This window comes from Microcebus murinus, chromosome 17, assembly GCF_040939455.1.
Source record: "Microcebus murinus isolate Inina chromosome 17, M.murinus_Inina_mat1.0, whole genome shotgun sequence".
Lineage (NCBI taxonomy): Eukaryota > Metazoa > Chordata > Mammalia > Primates > Cheirogaleidae > Microcebus > Microcebus murinus.
Window position 1 is genome coordinate 12681261 of NC_134120.1, and position 18242 is coordinate 12699502.

Here is an 18242-nt window from a genome sequence, read left to right on the forward strand (position 1 = left end):
CCTCCTCTCTGATGTCACGGGCTCCTGGTTCTAACTAAATAGAATGTGATGCTCGTAGCCTGATGCTATCCAGCCGGGGGGATTTGGCAAAGCACAAAACAGAGACAAACACCAACCCGTTCATCCCCAAATCCCACCCTCGCCACCCCACAGCTGCACTCGCGGCCACCACCACTTCGGACAGCTGCTTCCAATCTGCCACCGTTCCCCCTCTTCCAAAGGACATCTTCCAGTATCAAAGACACTGCCAGCTGTCAAAATAAGCCTTCATATTTTCATATGTAGGACAGTGACTGCTGAAAACAGATTATGCAAACACACAAACAGGCGGAGTGGAGGAAGGAGAGGCTGGTGGGTTGCCTCCTCCAAATTCGTCATTTTTTCAGAAGCCGGGACTGAAATGACCTCCAACTCCTTAGAACAGCAAGCGCCAAGCACATCCTCCCAGCCATAAAGTTTGCATCAAAGGAAAAGAGAGAGAAGGATAAGAGTTTGATCTCTGGAGGAGAAAGACAGGAGGATGCAAAGTGCTTGAGACAAAAGGGCGGCAAAACCTGGGAGCTCATTACCCGCGTTCTGCTGCCCCCGCGACACGATGACGTGTGATGAGCACAGATGACAGCAAAGGGAATTTCTAACAAAGAAAATGAGGCAGCAAAGACAAGGAAACCCAGGGAAACTGGAGAAATAAGTAGGATGACCTTCTTAGGCATTTATTAATGCCATCCTCCCTTTCTTGAGAAATACTGCTCTGTACACATCCCCCTGCTAAAATTGTAAGGAGCTGTTAACATCAAACTAAAGGCGCAGACTAGAGGCTAGAAGGAGGTTCTTAGTCTTGCCCTGAGCCCTGAACAGATCGCTAAAATGTTCTGTGTCTCAGTTCCCTGGTTACTAGGTGAGGATCCTAAAACCGAACTTGAGGACCAAATGAGATCGTGGCTGGGAAGGCGGAGTGTACACCTCAAGGAGCCCTCAGTGGAGGCGAGTGGTTCTGTGTACGGAAATGCCAACCCCTTGGCAGCTTGCTGAAGGGACTGAGTTTATTTTTAAACGTCATTGACTTTCATATAACACAACGATAGTCTGCAGTGTGCGTTCACAGTGCCTGCCGGGCCCTCAACTTCTAGGATGAAGCCATCCAGCCCACAGTCATGCAACAAGGTCAAAATCAGATCAGCTGCTGGGCTCTTATGGGTGCCCCCCACTCTCCAACGGGGAGGCCAGCCCAAGTTACTGCCAAGCAGTGAAGGCCTTGGGACTTTAGTCTTTTGGGCGCCATCGTAGCTGTTGAGAGCTGGCCACTCCGAAGGACACAGTGACCCAGATGCCTGCAGATGCCAAAGCCTTCATGTAGGAGCCAAGAGAACCCCGAGTGGGACTTCATGGACAGCCCCAAGAGGTTCTGGAGGAAATGTATCATCATAAAAATCCCCAGCCTGGTAAAAAGGGATATGTCACACTCAAAAAGGTTGCAGGGAGTTTGGGTCCCTCAATTAATTCTGAGACCTTAGAACCAAGCTGGAAAGCCAGGTAGCTCTACCTGTGACACAGGGACCAGCTGAAAGTCTTGGCACAACCAAACCAGCAGGCAGCAGCTCTGGAAGTCAGATTCAGCAGCCACAGAACTCACCTTGGTGCAAAGATGTAAGGTCACATGGGAACCCCCAAATTCTCCACCACCCACAGGTGGTCGATAAGTCTAATGGTGAAAGGTCCCAGTGTGAGGCAGGGATAGTGTCTGCAAGGGCCCAGGACAGACTGGGGACAAGTCACCAAGAGTGATGCTGCTTCTGCCATTGCTGGAATTTGTGGGCACAGGAGCCCAGGGGAGGAGGTGGCTCTCACTCTGCCCATGCAGAAATTCCAGTTTCGTTCCACTGTCTCGTAGAATCTATATTGGCTGTACATGTAGAACATTAACCATGTAGAACATGGATTGCAGAAGGGAGAGAAATATCTAGAAGGGATCTCAACGTGACCAGGAGGGTTATGTGCAGGGCCTCACACCCACCACTGTCCCTCTCCAGCTGTCATTCACCCTGAGCATCTTTAAAATACTCCCCTCCCATTTTTTTAAAATGGCTTAAGACTCTTACCGAGAAAAGAAACTAACCAGAGCAAACGGGCCCTGCCGGCCCGGGAGGCGATGATGCTCTGTGGGGTGACGGGAATCTGGGGAGATAGCAGCTGCCCAGAAACCGAGCCCTCTGTGCTGTTAACCAACACAAAAGGGCCCGGGGTCCTCGGGCTCTCCAGCCTGAGCGCGTTGTAACGTCCTGTGGCTGAGCTCACTGCTTTGCTTTCATAGTCCTTATTCCTGTTGTCATCAATAAGATTTAAAAGATTTCTTTTATCGTTGATACTGTTTGGAGGGTTTCCATATTTTCTAAGGTGAATGGGGGGGACGGAGGGCAAGGGAGAAAGCAAATGGATTGCATCCTTTTCAGGGAGAGAACAGAGCCTGAGGCAGTGGCTGGATCTCTCCAGCATCAAATGAAAAGATAGAAAAAGCCGGGTGCTCCTGGGGACCCAGGGAACTAGGGCACTTTTGGCCATTGAGCTCATTCAAGGTTCCCCCAGTTCCCCAAAGGACACTGGAGGGTCTCCTAGCATGCCGCCTGTCCCCTTTGGCTACACCCTGCAGCCTCGTAGGAGTTACTCTCTTCTGGGAATCAAATTAGTCCCAGAACTCTGTTCCACCTGGGCACGGTGCCCTTTCTGCTCTGTTCACAGGCACAGGTCGCAGCTAGCGCGGAGATGGCTGTTTATTTGGAGATCGGAGGGAGCGGAAGGCAGCCCTCCCAGGCCTGTCACATGACGCTGGGGAGGGTGGACGTTCTGGCTACAGCACAGGCCAGGCCTGGCCTTCAGAGTCGTGTCAGGTGTGCACTGCAGAGGGGCCCCTGGGAGCTTCCCAGACAGGGCGAAATGGTTGGATTGATGACACACTTCTGAAGGGCTGGCTGGCAGGCCAGGTGGCCTACTTAGCATGGCGTGGGGGCAGCAGGGTGCACCTTTACGAGCCCTAAATAGGGACAGAGCAGCATGTGGAAAGGCAGGGACACTGGCTCCTTGCTGAGGAGTCCCCTTTGTCCTGGTGTCCAGGCAACAGCGAGGGAGACTGGGGACAAAGCAGTGAGAGGGCGCAGTAGCGGTGTGGTCACCTGGACCTTCCTAGACGGGCACTCTGAGTGCAGGTCACACCAGGGCCACTTCCATCTCAGGGCCCAGGAGAAAGGGGGATGCGAGAGGGACGTGGGGGCCTGAGGGCTAGGGGTGCTCACCCGGGGGCTCTGGGCGGGTTTCCTGGAGTCATGACCCTGCAAACGCAGGCAGCACCCGGGGCTGTGTGCATTTTTCTAGGAAAAGTCCATAGATTTTGCCCAGCGTCTTAAACAGATCTGTGGCCTTAGAAAGGTTAAAACCACCGACACAGGAATCTCTTTGACAGAAAAGGCAGGGTGACTGAGTCCTGTTGTTGCGGGGGAGTCAGGCAGTTCTGAGCTTCCTGCACAGCAGCCTGGAGTCCAGAGGGCAGAGCCTGCTTGTCAGAATCATGTCCCTGTCACTGAGCAGTTCGTGGCCCTGGGTGAGTTTATATATATATATATATATATGTGTGTGTGTGTGTGTGTGTGTGTGTGTGTGTATTTTTTTGAGACAGAGTCTCACTTTGTTGTCCAGGCTAGAGTGAGTGCCGTGGCGTCAGCCTAGCTCACAGCAACCTCAAACTCCTGGGCTCAAGCTATCCTCCTGCCTCAGCCTCCTAAGTAGCTGGGACTACAGGCATGTGCCACCATGCCCGGCTAATTGTTTTTCTATATATTTTTAGTTGTCCAGCCAATTTCTTTCTATTTTTTTTTAGTAGAGACGGGGTCTCGCTCTTGCTCAGGCTGGTCTCGAACTCCCGAGCTCAAATGACCTGCCAGTTTTGGCCTCCCAGAGGACTAGGACTACAGGCGTGAGCCACCGGGCCCAGCTGAGTTTCTGGTCCTCACAGAGGAGAGACACAGCTGTTCACTAGATGTCTAAGATCGAATCCCTTCCCCGGGGCACAGAGCCTGTCGTGGGGTGTACATCTTCTCTGTGACGTCGTCTCCTACCCCGCCCCAACTCCTGAAATGTCCTGCTTTCAAACCCTCTCCTCTAATGTTCTAACCCAAACCCGGATCGTGCTGAGGACACTGCAGCTCCTGAGCCCGCTCAAGTGACACCCGTCTTCTCAGAGGGGAGGGCCAGGTTGCTTTTCTTGCCCCTCCCTGAACCCCGTCCTCTTCCTCCCTAAGCCTTTCTTACAGAAAGGCATTTGTCGCTGCCCTAGACCAGGACTACTACCACGCCCTCCCCTTTCTCAAGGGAAATTGCATCACTTCTACTTTGCCACTGTGTGCTGGGTGTTGGAGGGGGGCACGGAATGGACCCCTTTAGTTCACTGGTCACCAGAACAACAGGACAGATATCTAGCCCTGGGGGAGAAGAGTGTGCGTGAGGTTGAGATCCCGGATGCAGGGACCGGTGGGGACTTTGGGTTGTCTCCCTAGAGAAGCGGATGAGTGCTGCTGTGTGGGAGGAAGAGGGAAATGGTTTGGCGACTTAAAGAGTAGACAGGGGCCGGGCGCGGTGGCTCACGGCTGTAATCCTAGCACTCTGGGAGGCCGAGGCCGGTGGATCGCTTGAGCCTAGGAGTTTGAGGTTGCTGTGAGCTAGGCTGATGCCACGGCACTCACTCTAGCCTGGGCAACAAAGTGAGACTCTGTCTCAAAAAAAAAAAAAAAAAAAGAAAGAAAGAAAGAGTGGACAAGGACAAAGACGTTGCTGTTGCATTTCCTTCAGGCACACAGAGAGGTTTCTCAGTCTGCTTTGCAGCTGGGTGGGGCTGTTACTAGTTTAGCTCTTTAGCTCGGTGCTATACAGGGAAAGACTGGTCTGTAAAAAATTACCCTTGTGTCATCCTTCCTTTTATCTCCTCCCGTGGTGACCTTGGAGGCCACGCGTTGAGGATGTGAGTGTTACAGGGTGAATGTAGCCTAGTCTTTTGACTGACTACAAGACGCAGTGCCTATTGTCCGTCCTAATTCCTGCCCCACCCCCAGCTCTGCCTCAGGCCACGTTGGGTTTGAAGTAGGGAGTGGCCCTTTTATTGTGTTAGGGCACCGAGCTTGTGGCATTGTTTGTTAGAGTACTGAGGCTGCTGGGACTTATCCACTAGGTGATCACTAACTGCGGTGACTGAATCTTCTGATTTCAGAACCCACTCTTTTAACCGCTGTACCTCTCTCTTGATTGGCTTTTTCTCCCTCTCTTCATAAAATAATTTTCGGATTTTAAAAGTAATATGTAATCAGAATGCAACAACAAAAAAACCCAAATACTCAAGTGGGCAAAGGACTTGAATAAACATTTCTCCAACGATATACAAATGGCCCAATAAGCACAGGAGAAAATGCTCGACGTCTTTAGTCATTAGGGAAATGCAAATTAAAACCACAATGAGATGCCGCTTCGTACTCATCAGGATGGTTATTACTTAAAAACAAACAGAAAACAGCAAGAGTTGGCAAGGATGCAAAGAAATTGGAACCCATGTACACTGTTGGTGGGAATGTAAACTGGTACAGTCACTATGGAAAACAGTATGGCAGTTCCTCAAAACATTAAAAATAGAATTACCATATGATCCAGCAATTCCACTTCTGGGTAGATGAACAGATGAAATGTGAGGTAACCACACAATGGAATATAATTCAGCCTGAAAAGGAAGGAAATTCTGACACATGCTACAACACGGATGAACCTTGAGGACCTTATGCTAAGTGAAATAGCCAGTCACACAAGGACAAATCGTGTATGATTCAATTATATGAGGTACCTAAAGTAGTCAAATCCATAGAGACAGGGAGTAGAACGGTGGCTGCCAGGGGCTCGAGGGAGAGGGGAACGGAGAGTTGCCCAGTGGTGGAGGGTTTCAGATTTGCAGGGTGAAAACTGCTCTGGAGATAGAATGTACAACAATGTGAATGTACTTAACACTACTGAACTATACACATCACGAATGGTTAGGATGGTAAATTTTAAGTTATGTGTATTTTATCATAATTAAATTTTTTTTTCTTATTTAAAAAAGTAATATTTGTCCATGTCAACATATAAAAGTATAAAGGAAGTAAAAAAAAAAAATCAGTCCCCATCACCCTAATAGAGATAACCACTACTGAGAGTCTTTTTATGTAGCCAAAGTGGAGTTCCTTTATAAAACATCGATTCAACAGTTAAAGCGCAAGTCCCAGTCCTGGTGGAGAAGGCAATCCTGTTATAGAAGGTGAGAAGGAGCCCACTTTTTGCTTCCAGGCAGACTGGAATAACGCCTGTAATTTTCTCCAAGCCTCCCAGTTTAAATTTGGTGAATCTGGTGAGTATTGCTTCTGTAACAAGAAGTGCAGAGACCTCAGTCGCAGGCCAGTGTTTGTACAAATAATTAGTTTTAGCTTCAGGACTGAACAAATTGATGCCTGGAATATTTCTTCCTTTCGTTCACACACATATCCATTCATTGAATAAGTATCTGCTGAACATCTGCACGGACCAGGCGCCGCACTTAGGGGCCCGGGAGGCAGCAGTGCATAGGAGAGGACACTTCCTGTTGGAAAAGCAAACAGTAAACCAGTCCACGAACTAACACAGAGACTCCAGACTGTGAAGAGCTTTGGAGGAAAGAAACAGCACAACGCCATGGAAAGGAAGGGGAGAGCAGGTGACATCTGAGCTGAGACCCGGAGGAGGCAAATGTGCTCCCACATAACACACGGGAGACACGTCATTTACCTGAACAGGCAAAATGAATCTAGGGTGGGAGCGATCAGAATAGCGGTTCCCTTTGGTTGGGGGGGGATTGAGGAGGGGGAGGCCCGAGCAAGCTTTCGGGTGTGCCGGAAATGGTCTATACCTTGACCTGGGTGAATATACTTGTACAAGCATATGTAAAAATATATATGTAAAAATTCATTGAGCTACACGCTTCAGGTGTGTGTAGGTTACTATACGAGTGTTATACCTTAATACAAATAAAATTACTCCTTCCCAAAAAAGAAAAGGAAGGGGATGCATTCCAGGTGGAAGGAACGATAAGCACCAAGCCCTGCGGGTGGAACAGCAGAAACAGGCAGGTGGAATGCAGAGGGCGAGGCAGGAAGCACATCAAACCCACAGTGGCCATCCCTGGGGAGGGAATTAAGACTAGGGGATAGGGATGGGGGATTTTAACTTTATTTTCAAAAATATTGTTGGCGAGCATGTCCTCATGTTTTACATGTATTTTTTTAAAAATAAATAAATGAAGCCATTTGCTTTTGCTTTCAGAACGGTGCTTCCTGCCTTTCCTATCTGCTTGTTAAAAGGAAGTTAGTGGCCTGGGAGGTCCTTTTCTTGTCTCCGTGGGGAAAAGATCCAGGGGCAGTAGATCCGCAGGCCCATCATTTCCTCCGATCAGGGCTGTGGTCCTAGAAGGCCCACTAGGAGCATATGGGATTTCTTAATAAGAGGGGAACGAAAGGGAATCAAGGGCAGCTGGTTCGTCACTTCATTCATTCACTTCACGTTTGTTGAATGCTCATTAGAAACAAGGCACAGCTCGTTCTGCAGACAATTCCCAGGTACAAATTTCTCCACCCACCCACCGTTCAGGGAGAATCCAGTCTGGGGTCAAATGGGATTAGCACCCTGCGGTAGGGGTGCAGAAAGGGAGGAGGAGACATCCAAAGGGCAAGGAGATTCCTGGCTTTATGGGGCTGCCCGCCAGCCTGGGCTCAAGGACCCTTTCCACTTGAGGGTTGGAGAGCAGAGAAGCAATTTCTAGACCAGCACTTTCTGGGGGTTTAGAAGGTGCTGGAAGCTCTATCTCAACCTTTGGGAAGAACCCTTTCTCACCTTCTTCCAGTCGCATGTCTGCTGGATGCACTAAAGCCTGGGAGGTCCCCTGCAAAACCTGCGCTCCCACCTCGCTCTCCAGCGCATTTGGGGCGAGCCGGGAGGACACGAGCCCGCGCGGCCTGGGCGGCTGCAGAACCGGCTCCGTGCTGGATCCTCCCCTTCCCGGCCTGTTGGCCGCTCCTGGGTGGCGCGGGCTGTCGCGCGCATTTTCTGGGACATCCTCAGCCCTGGGCATTAAGTCTCCCCGCGCGTTTCCAACACCCCTAGAGGGCGGTGTGCCCGGGTGAAACCCTGTGGGCTCCTCTTCTGTTCGCGAAAGTGGTTTGGAGACGCGAAGGGGAGTCTCCGCGCTGGCCCGGGAGACCGATGTCGCGGGCGCGGGGCAGGGGCGGGGAGGTCGCCAGGACGGCCCCTCCCCGCACCCCTGCTGCCGCCCAAGCACCCCGGGGCCGGTCAGCCACAGCCCTGTAGCTCCCGGGCTAGGGCGCCCACCGCGACTGCCGCTGCTTAGCAAAAGGGCCTGGGGCAGGCGGGAGCGGGGTGCTCGGGGTAGGCGGGATGGGGCCGGGGAAGGGTCCCAGAACAACGGAGGCCGAGTGATCACACGGTTTGGCCTAGGGGCCCGGGACTGCATAGTAAAAGGGGTCCCGGGGAACCCACTTAGAGGATCTTGACGAGACCCCGCCCAGCGCCAGGCCCACCCCCAGTCCCAGGTGAGGTTTGATGTGACAGTCTTGTGCCAGTGCAGCACAGAAGGCTCGACCCCAACACATTTTTGTTGAATAAATAATTTAAAAATATATGTATTGGGGGAGAGGGGCGTTGGAGGGCGCACTTGGCTACAATACTGGCTGAGTCTGTGGCCAGAATTGGGAAGGGCCAGGTGGCCTGACTTTTCTTTGCTGCCCTGGTGTCACCTCAGTTCCTTCTTTCATCCAAGAAGGACCGAGTTCTAGGGAAATCAAACTCCTTGCTTTGTGGTATTCTGGAACATGGGGTGAGAATCGCCAAATTGTCAAAATAGGTTCAAGGAGTGGCCTCGTCCAGTTACAATAGTGGTCCTGCACTGCCAGGTTCTGGGGACAAAATGCTGTACTTCAGCACGGCGGGTTTTCTTTGTAAGTCTGGGTATGAGACTTGGTACATTTACACACATCATCCTGGAGTCCTCACACTGAATAGGTTACTTAGGGATGCACTGAGTTTGAGGAGCAGGACTAGAGAGCAAAATACCAACGTTCCCAATGATGCAGCTGAAGAAACAGGCATGCACCTGCACACCTGCTCCCTGGCAACGGCCTGTCCTGATGGCAGATGATTACTTGCCACGTGTGTCCCTCCCCTCACACATCCATTTTGCTCTGTAGACATAAAGGGGCAGTAGGCTGGAAAAACAATTTTTTATGAGAATTTGCTGCCAGTCTGGAACAGGAGGTCCCGTGTTGGGACCAGCACTGCTCAATAGAACCTTCTGCTCTGAGGCAAAGTTCTCTCCTTCTGGTATCCAGCGCGGCAGCCACTAGTCCCACGTAGCCATTGAGTGCTTCAAATATGGCTGGTGCAACTGAGGAACTGAATTTTAAATTTCATTTCAATTTTTTTTAATTTTAACTATTTTGAGGTATGACAACTGCATATTGTGTAAAGTTTGATGTTTTGACTTATATGAGGTCTGTCTGGAAAGTATCCAGCCATTGTTAAAGATTACGTGGCTGGATACTTTCCTGACGGCCCACATACACCTGTGAAACCATCACCACAATCGGGATAGCGAATATGCCTATCTCATCCAACTGTTTCCTCGTGCCCCCTTCATTTCTGTCCTCAACCCCTAGGTCCAGGCAACCAATGACCTGCTTCCTGTCATCATATAGTTTGCATTTTCTAGGATTTTATACAAATGAAATCATGTGGTCTGTACTGATGTTTTTTTTGAATGGCTTCTTTCACACAGCAAAATTATTCTGAGATCCATCCATGTTGCTGTGTGTCTCAGTAGTTCATCCTTTTTATTGCTGAGTGGTATTCCACTGTTTGGAGATCATAGTTTCATCTGTTGATGGAGATTAGAGTTGTTTTCACTTTTTGCCTAATACAAATAAAGCTGTTATGAACATTCTTTCACAAATCTTTGCATAGACATATGGCTTCATTTCTCTTGGGTAAATTCCTAAAAGTAGACTGGCTAGATCATGTGGGTGTGTGTTTGACTTGTAAAGAAACTATCAATCTTTTCCAAAGTGTCTGTATAATTTAACATTCCTACCTGAAGTATATGAGCATTCCAGTTGCTCCACACCCTAGCTAATACATGGTGTGGTCAGTCTTTTTAATTTTAGCCACTCTCTAATAGGTGTGTAGTGGTTTCTCATTGTGGTTTTAATTTGCATTTCCCTGATGACTGATGATGTTGAACATCTTTTCATGGGCTTGACATTTGTATACCTTCTCTGGTGAATTGTTCAGATCTTTTGCCCATTTTTTATTGTGTTGTTTTCTTATTATGACATTTTGAAGGTTCTTTACATATTCTAGACACAAGTCCCTAATCAAATATATGATGTGCAAATGTCTTTTCTTAGTCTATGGCTTGTCTTTTCATTTTCTTAACAATGTTTTTCAAAGAGCAGAATCTAAGTTCTGATGAAGTCCAATTCCTTAATTTGTTCTCTTATGGATTGTGCTTTCAGAATCACAGCTAAGAAATCTTTGCTTAACCCAAGGTCAGAAAGGTTTTTTTTTTCTATAATGTTTATGGTTTTTGTTTTTACATTTAGATCTATGAACCATTTTGAGTTAATTTTTGACTATGGTGCAAGGTATGGATTGATTTTTGTTTTTTTCCACAATGCTGTTATCATTCCCATTTCACAGATAAGAATTAAGGCATTTAAATATTTGCCCTAAGGCAGCAAAGTCAAGATCTAAATCCAGGTTTTTAGGCCTCTGAAGTTTATGCTTTAACCTAACAATATTCAAGTGTACTGAGTACCTGAATGGCCTGGGAGCTTGTAAAATGCACACTCTCAGGCTCACTCCAGGCATTCTGCATTTCACAGGTTTCCTCAGTGGTCTCCACCACTTTGCTCTTACTTTCACTGGGGCCAGAGAAACTGTAGGACAGTTCACTTGCTCCTTGGCCCATGTTTTCCACTATAGCCAGAAATAAGTATATTTTAATTTGAACTCCTGAGAAGATACTTAGATCTTCTGAAGCATCAGGACATTGTGTTATCAGGAGGCAGGTACAGTGGGAGAAATGTTCTGGAGACCCACAGGAAAAGCCCTCTGTGAGCTGAACTTCCCTTCCACTGCCATGTAATGGTTTTCCATCCTATGGGAAGCAGACAGGATTAATAGTCTGGGACCATTGTCGATTGTTCTGCCAAGGCCCTGCCAAGGTCTGTGTGTGCCTTCCAAAAGGCACATCTGCATTGGGCAGTGGGGAGGGGACAGGCAACACCTGCAATCGCTGCTTGAAGCCTCTAAGTTTGCAAACCTAGTACTTGTTCCTCTAATATGCATCTCTGTAAATACCTTGGAGATGAGTTCAGACTTTTGTGTCCGAAATAAGGTCAAACAAAGCTATAAGGGGAAGTCCTGTAGGTCTACAATTTCTGTCCCCTGAACAGGGCAGGTAATAAAAGGGATCAGCAGTGGCCCAGCCCCCATAGAGTATCTGGTTGTCTCTACAGGGGAAGAACTTTTAACTCCCCAGTGTCTACTTCCTCTGCTGAGCGAGCTGCACCAGTTCAGACGTCCCACCTTTAGCACATTGCTGAATGTACAAGGAAGTGCCACTGGAGAATGCCTGGCATCGCATCTGATGAGAATAAAAACTCTATGACTGGTTTCTGTTCCTTGGTGCCCCCAAATTTCAGTTTCATTGCAATAAAAAGAAAAAAGCATTAAGAGAATGAAAAAACAAGCCACAGACTGGGAGAAAATACTGTATTTGCAAAATACATATCCAATAAAGGACTGGTATCCAAAATATAGAAAGAATTCTTAAAACTCAACAATAAAAAAGCAACCAACCAAATACAAGAATCAGCAAAAGATTTGGACACCTTGCCAAAGAAGATGGCAAAAAGCATACAAAAAGATGTTCAACATTATACTTCAGTAGAGAATTGCAAATTAAGACAACAACGATACCACTACACATCTATTAGAATGGTTATCATCCCAAACACTGACACCACCAAATGCTGGTGAGGATGTGGAGCAACAGGAACTCTCATTCATTGCTGGTAGGAATGCAAAAATGGTATAGTCACTTTGGAAGACAGTTTGGCAGTTTCTTATATAATTAAACATGCTCCCACCATGTGATCCAGCAATTGCACTCCTTGGTGTTAACCTAAATGAGCTGAAAACTTATGTCTAAACACCTGCACACAAATGTTTATAGCAGCTTTATTCACAATTGCCAAAACCTAAAATCAACAAAGATGTCCATCAAGAGATGAATGGATAAAGAATCTGTGGCACATCCATACAATGGAATATTACTTGGCAAAAAAAGAAATGAGCAATCAAATTATGAAAAGACATGGAGGAAACTTGAATGCATATTGCCAAGTGGAAGCAACCAACTTGAAAAGGCCACACACTGTGCAATTCAAACTATATGACACTCCGGAAAAAGCAAAACTACAGTGTCAGTAAAAATATCAGTGGTCACCAGGGGAGGGAGGGATGGCAGAGCACACAGGACTTCTAAGCCAGGGAAGCTATTATGTATGATACTGTAACGGAGGACACCTGTCATCATACATTTGCCAAAACCCACAGAACTCTACAGCAAAGAGTGAGCCCCAATGAACTATAGTTAGTAATAAAGTATCAATATTGGCTCATCAATTATAAAAAATGAGACATAGAATGCATATATGGGATGACTATGAATATGTAAAATAAAAATAGCTAACACAAAAGAATACAGTCCAATCCAGAGAAGGGAGGCATTTCTAATTTGGACAGGCCCGAAAATAGGAAGGCATGTTTTGAATAAGAAAACATTTTAAAAGGAAGCAGAGCAATGTGTTCATGCTCCCTGTATGCTGGGCACCGTGTTTAAATGTGGTGTCTTACTGACCCTCACACAAACCCATGGGGTGGACACTCACCTGTAGATAACACGGGGAAGGGAGCTGCTGTGTGGCCCCAGCACGTAAGTGGCAGCCTCGGGGTTCACACTCAGTCTATGCTGATCACCTCTACATCATACTTCTGTTTCAAATATTTAGCAACTAGGCTGAGCTTAAACAGAGTAGAACTGTAATATCACTTATTTGTTAATCGATCCTTGTGAAATGCTTGCAAGTTGCTTGTCCAAGAATTTGTCTCTACATTCAGCAAACTGCCCTCCCTCCCCTCACCCCTGCCATTAGAGAAAGGCAAATTTCGGCCACTCACCTTTCATACTTACATAATCCAAATGAGTCAAGTCTAAGTGCAGCTGCCCGGTTGGCCCCTGCTGGCCCCTGCTGCTCAGGTGTGGAGTTCAGCTTGCGGCCTCGTGCACACACACTAGCTATGTAGGAAAACCACCCTTCTGGGGGGCCTGGTTTGTGTGACTGATGTGAGTTACCAGAGATCAGTGACTGGGGGACAAGGTTTGGGTCTCTGGGGGCAAGTCCCTTTCCCACTTGGTCTGGGAACAGTGCCCTGGAAGCTGGGACAAAAACTAGAATTTGGAAAAGGGAAGGTTTGAACCGTCTGGTGGCAGCAGGACCCTGAGGACAAGGCCCAGAGTGGCTGCAGGAAGCCGGCACTTGCAGGGTGCTGACTTGGGCCCTCGGACAGGGCGTGCGGCTCACAGAAGCGACAGAAACAGGCTTGTTGGAGAGTGACAGAGAAGGGGGGTGAAAGCCCACAACAGGTAGCTGCATGAGCAAGGGCAGTGAAATCAGCACAAAACAGGAAACCTACCATCTCCACCCCAAATCAACCTAACCCTACTCCCACCCCAGCTTCCTCCGCCATGAGGAAAAAAGGGATCCCTGAACTGTGCTGTGTGACTGGCCGCCCCTCAAGTATTCGGTTTCTACCTCAGTCGACCCTCAGGCTGTGTTTTTCTCAGTGCTCAGCTCCCTGCTCCACGCAGAAGTTCCAGACCTTGGTCCCTCTCCTCTCATCCCCACCTCCGCCTCTTTCAGCAGGACAAAGGAGGAGGTCGGGCCTCTTCCACCCAACAACAGCTCGTGGCTCCATCCTCACCCCCTCCACCGGCCTGGGCACCTCCCTCCAGCTCTGCTCAGGCCGCCCCGCTCCCCACCAGCCCTCCGGTAACCCGCTTCCTACAGTCACCAGGGACACTGCTGAATGATTCCTTCTCCCTACCCCTGTGATAAGAACAGCCATTTATTTCATCCTTGAAATCTTTTATTTATTGCATTCAAGGCACATTCTCTTGATCTTCTCCAATGTCTCTCAATTCTCATTCTCAGCCTTCTGTGGCAGCTCTGCTTTCTTTGGAAACTTCCACTCTGTAGGAATGTGTTTGGGGGAAGGAGAGTCAAGGAGTCTGTGTTTTCACTTGAGCCCATGCGGTGACTGTTGCAGGCAAACCCAAGGACCACACTTTGAGAACCACTGGCTGACCACATGTCACTCAAGCACCACGACACCATCCCGTGCAACTGACCCACACATTCTTTCAGACCCACTCCTCTTGGCCCCACCCCTCCCCAGCCCGTCCCCTGGCCCTGCGCCTTCCCAGCCTGGGCCCTGTCAGCCCCTGCTGCCACCACCTCCTCATCGTCCCTGACCCAATGCATTCCATATCAGCTACTTTTCTGAAATACATCCTTGATTATGCTGTTTTCTCTGCCATCTCTCCTGTCATCATTAAGGAAAATCACACTTCTTCCACCTTGGCCCAACTAAAACATGTCCTTTGAAAAATCCTCCTTCGGTTCTCCTCAGGCAGAATCCACCTCTCCATTCTTTGCGGTCCGAGGCATGTCATTCTGTTGTGGTTAGTCACACCCCTCCCTGGCTGCGCTCCCAGCCAATGTTTGCTAAACTGAACGCGTCCAAGGACTACCTTCTATTTAGTGTGCTAAGAAAACAGCACCAAAAACAGAGGGTGCAAATTCCTCCTTCCAGAGCATTCGGACTTTAAAGATACTTCAAAGGGCAACGTTATTTAGATAAGGCTGGTAAATGTCAGGGGTCAGCAAGCTTTTACTGTAACAGGACAGTAAACATTCTAGGCCTTGAGGGCCACATGGTCTCTATCGCAATGACTCAACTTTGCTGAGACAGGATGAAAGCAGCCGTAGACAATATGTAAAGGAACGAGAGTAGCTGTGTTCCAATAAACTTTATTTGTAGACACTGAAATTCGAATATCATATAATTTTCACGTGTCATTAAAAATGTTTTTTTTAACCATTTAAAGATGGAAAACACCATTCTTAGATTGCAGGCTGTAGTTTGACAACCCTTGGTCTATGCTGCCTATCCCACAGCTGTGCTTAACCTCATATCCTTTGGCATGAGGCCAGTCATATAGCTTTGTCTGTCATATAGCCCCTGAAAATGACAACTTTATACATAGAGCTAGAGAGGAGCCTGGACACCCTGATGGAGGAGGAGGGACAGAAACTGCTATCTGCTTTGGCCAGCCTGTGCTGCCCTCTGGAAACCGGCCGGTCCTTCCTCCCAGCTCTCCCCTCAAGACCGGAGAATATTTTCAGTCCCACAGCCTCGCTGTGACAGCTGGGGCTTGTGTCCCTGACCCGCACCAAATAAGGACTTCAAACCAGTTAAGCCACAAAGAAGTGTAAAGATAAAGAATTATAAACCTTGATAAATCATTTAAAGTGAAAAAGCAAGCTTCCAGTGAGTCACAGAATTTTTGAACTGAAAGGAATACGAGATCACGGAGTTCAATTTCTTATCACCATTTACCATCCACATAGCTTTCAGACAAGGAAAGAAAGGTCCAGAAAGGGCTAGTTGTTCAAGACAACAGTGTTTAAGGCAGAGCCTGAGAACCCTGCCTGCCTGACCCCAGCGCAGGGCTGCCAGTACCCGCACTGACGTATCTATACAACAGGCACACAGAGGAGTGCCCCTGAAGCCACACTGCCTAGGTGCACTGTCATTTAATTGCTCTGTGTCCCTGGACAGCAACTCTTAGCCTTTGCTTTGAATTACCTAACTGTAAGACGGAGCAGAGAACGTACCTCAGAGGTTGGATATGAGGCTGAAATGTGCTGATCATGTCTGGCCTGTGCTGGCATTCAAGTGTTGTTAGCTACCAGCACAAATTTATTGAGAGCCTACCATGTGTCAGACATTGAGTGCTTTATTTTGCCAGATTTAATCCTTGCAATCTATTCTATGAAGTGAGTGATACTATCCTCCTTCCATAAAGCAGCCTGAGCAAGGTCACCTACAGCGCGGTGGGTGCTGGGAACAAAGCCAGGACCAGCACTGCACGTCCAACAAGCTGGTTTTATGAGGGTGTCCAAGGCACAAGTGAGTTACCATGTAACAAACAGGACTTAACGCCTCTATGCCAGCAAGAGCAAGCACTGACTGACTGCTAGGTGGCCTGGTGGCTTTCTCAGCACTTAGCAGTGCTTTCTTGGAGTGGGGATGATTGTAGTTGTTGCCACGGAGATTCTTTGCCTTTGGAGTGTTTTGTGGGGGGTGGCTGGTAGAAAGAGTGCTTGGGACAATTGACTTGCGAATGTCAGAGCTTTGAAAATATCAGCAGTTGCTCATCCTTTCTGCTCATGCCATCTCTTCATTCCTTAATTTCTGAAGTTTTAAAACTAATGGAATGGACTATTCACTTCATGCTAGACTTAAGACACAAGGATAACAAAAACCTTTGCAAACCAAAACTCAGTGTGCTCATGAGGGTATTTGTGAATGTTTAGAACCTTCAGTATCAGCAAGCACTGATACTCCTTGAATTTACCTGAGATAGGCAAATATTTAAAGCGTAGTTCTAAAAGTTCCAAGGTCTCCTATCTCTGGAAAAGTTTTCCCATTCCACGTCCTTAAATCCTCCAACAGAGACACAGAAAAGAGTCGTCCCAACAAGCTACAACACAGTTTGGGCTGCAGCTGTGCCCACGACCTGGTCCAGCCCTCTTAGGAATCCAGAGGCCACATGGTGGTTATGTCTGTGGGTTCCTATCATCTTACACAGTTTTAAAAAGCCACTGCACTTGGTTCAGCGTAGAAGCACCCGTGAAGGCAGGACACGGTGCAGGGAAGTGAGCACAAAGCTGAAGTCAGGGCCTGGACTTCATCACTTAATCTTGCTGAACCCCCAATTCCTAATACAGAAAACGGGGGGGGGAGGGTAGATCCCATCCCTTTCACTGTCGTGATGACCAAAGGAACACAGGAAAAGTGCCAAGGAAACTAAAGAACCATCCATGCCTTTAAGGTGTTCACACAGAAACTCAGATGTCAACGGCTGAACGAGGAGACTGCTCACACTGCTTTTATAGCCAGCCACCAGCATTCTTTAAGGTTCTGGGCACAGGTTTACAATCCCAAACGCTTTCTCTCTTACGTTTAATTTTCTCTAAATTAGGTCAGTAGGAAATAGCATCTGCTCGCTTGCACTGTCCTTGTCTCCCACCAGGTGGCATTGCTTTCCAATGAGCAATTTCTTCTGGTGAGAGGCCGGCTGAGGCCTCCTTTTACAGCGGATCAAATTGGAGCTGCAAGAGGAAAAAGAAAAACAATGAAGAACCACCCAACCCCCCACCTCACCCCACCTCCCACTCCCAAATGTCAAAGAACAAATCTCGGGATTAGGAGCTTCCAGTGACCAAGGCCTGCAGCCACCGCAGGCTCAGGAGGTGACCACGTGGAGGGCCTGTGGTCCCTGCACGTGTGATGCACTCCACTTTCCACAACAGGAAGGAGGGAAGCCCCAAACCTCTGTGCTAGGGGACTGGTACACATCTGCACACACACAGAGTTCAGGAGATGTGTACCCATGTTCCAATTTAGTGGGCTTGTATTTTCAACAGAGGACAGCATTTAAGAATTAGGTAAATTTCTCTCTGGAATATGGCAAAGAAAAGTTATTTTTGCATGCACAGGCACAATAGTTGTGATTTGTAAGCAGTGATAAGATACTGATGTTAGATTGACCTTAGGAATCCCAGCTGTGCAAACCAGTGTATGAATGGGCGTCCCTGGGAGAAGACAAGATTGCCCACCATGCCCTGCCCTCTCTGCAAATGACCATGCTGCAGGGGCTACAGCACTGCAGTGCAAACACCCAGTTGACATTTGCCACCCAACCCTCAGACCCCAGAGCCCTT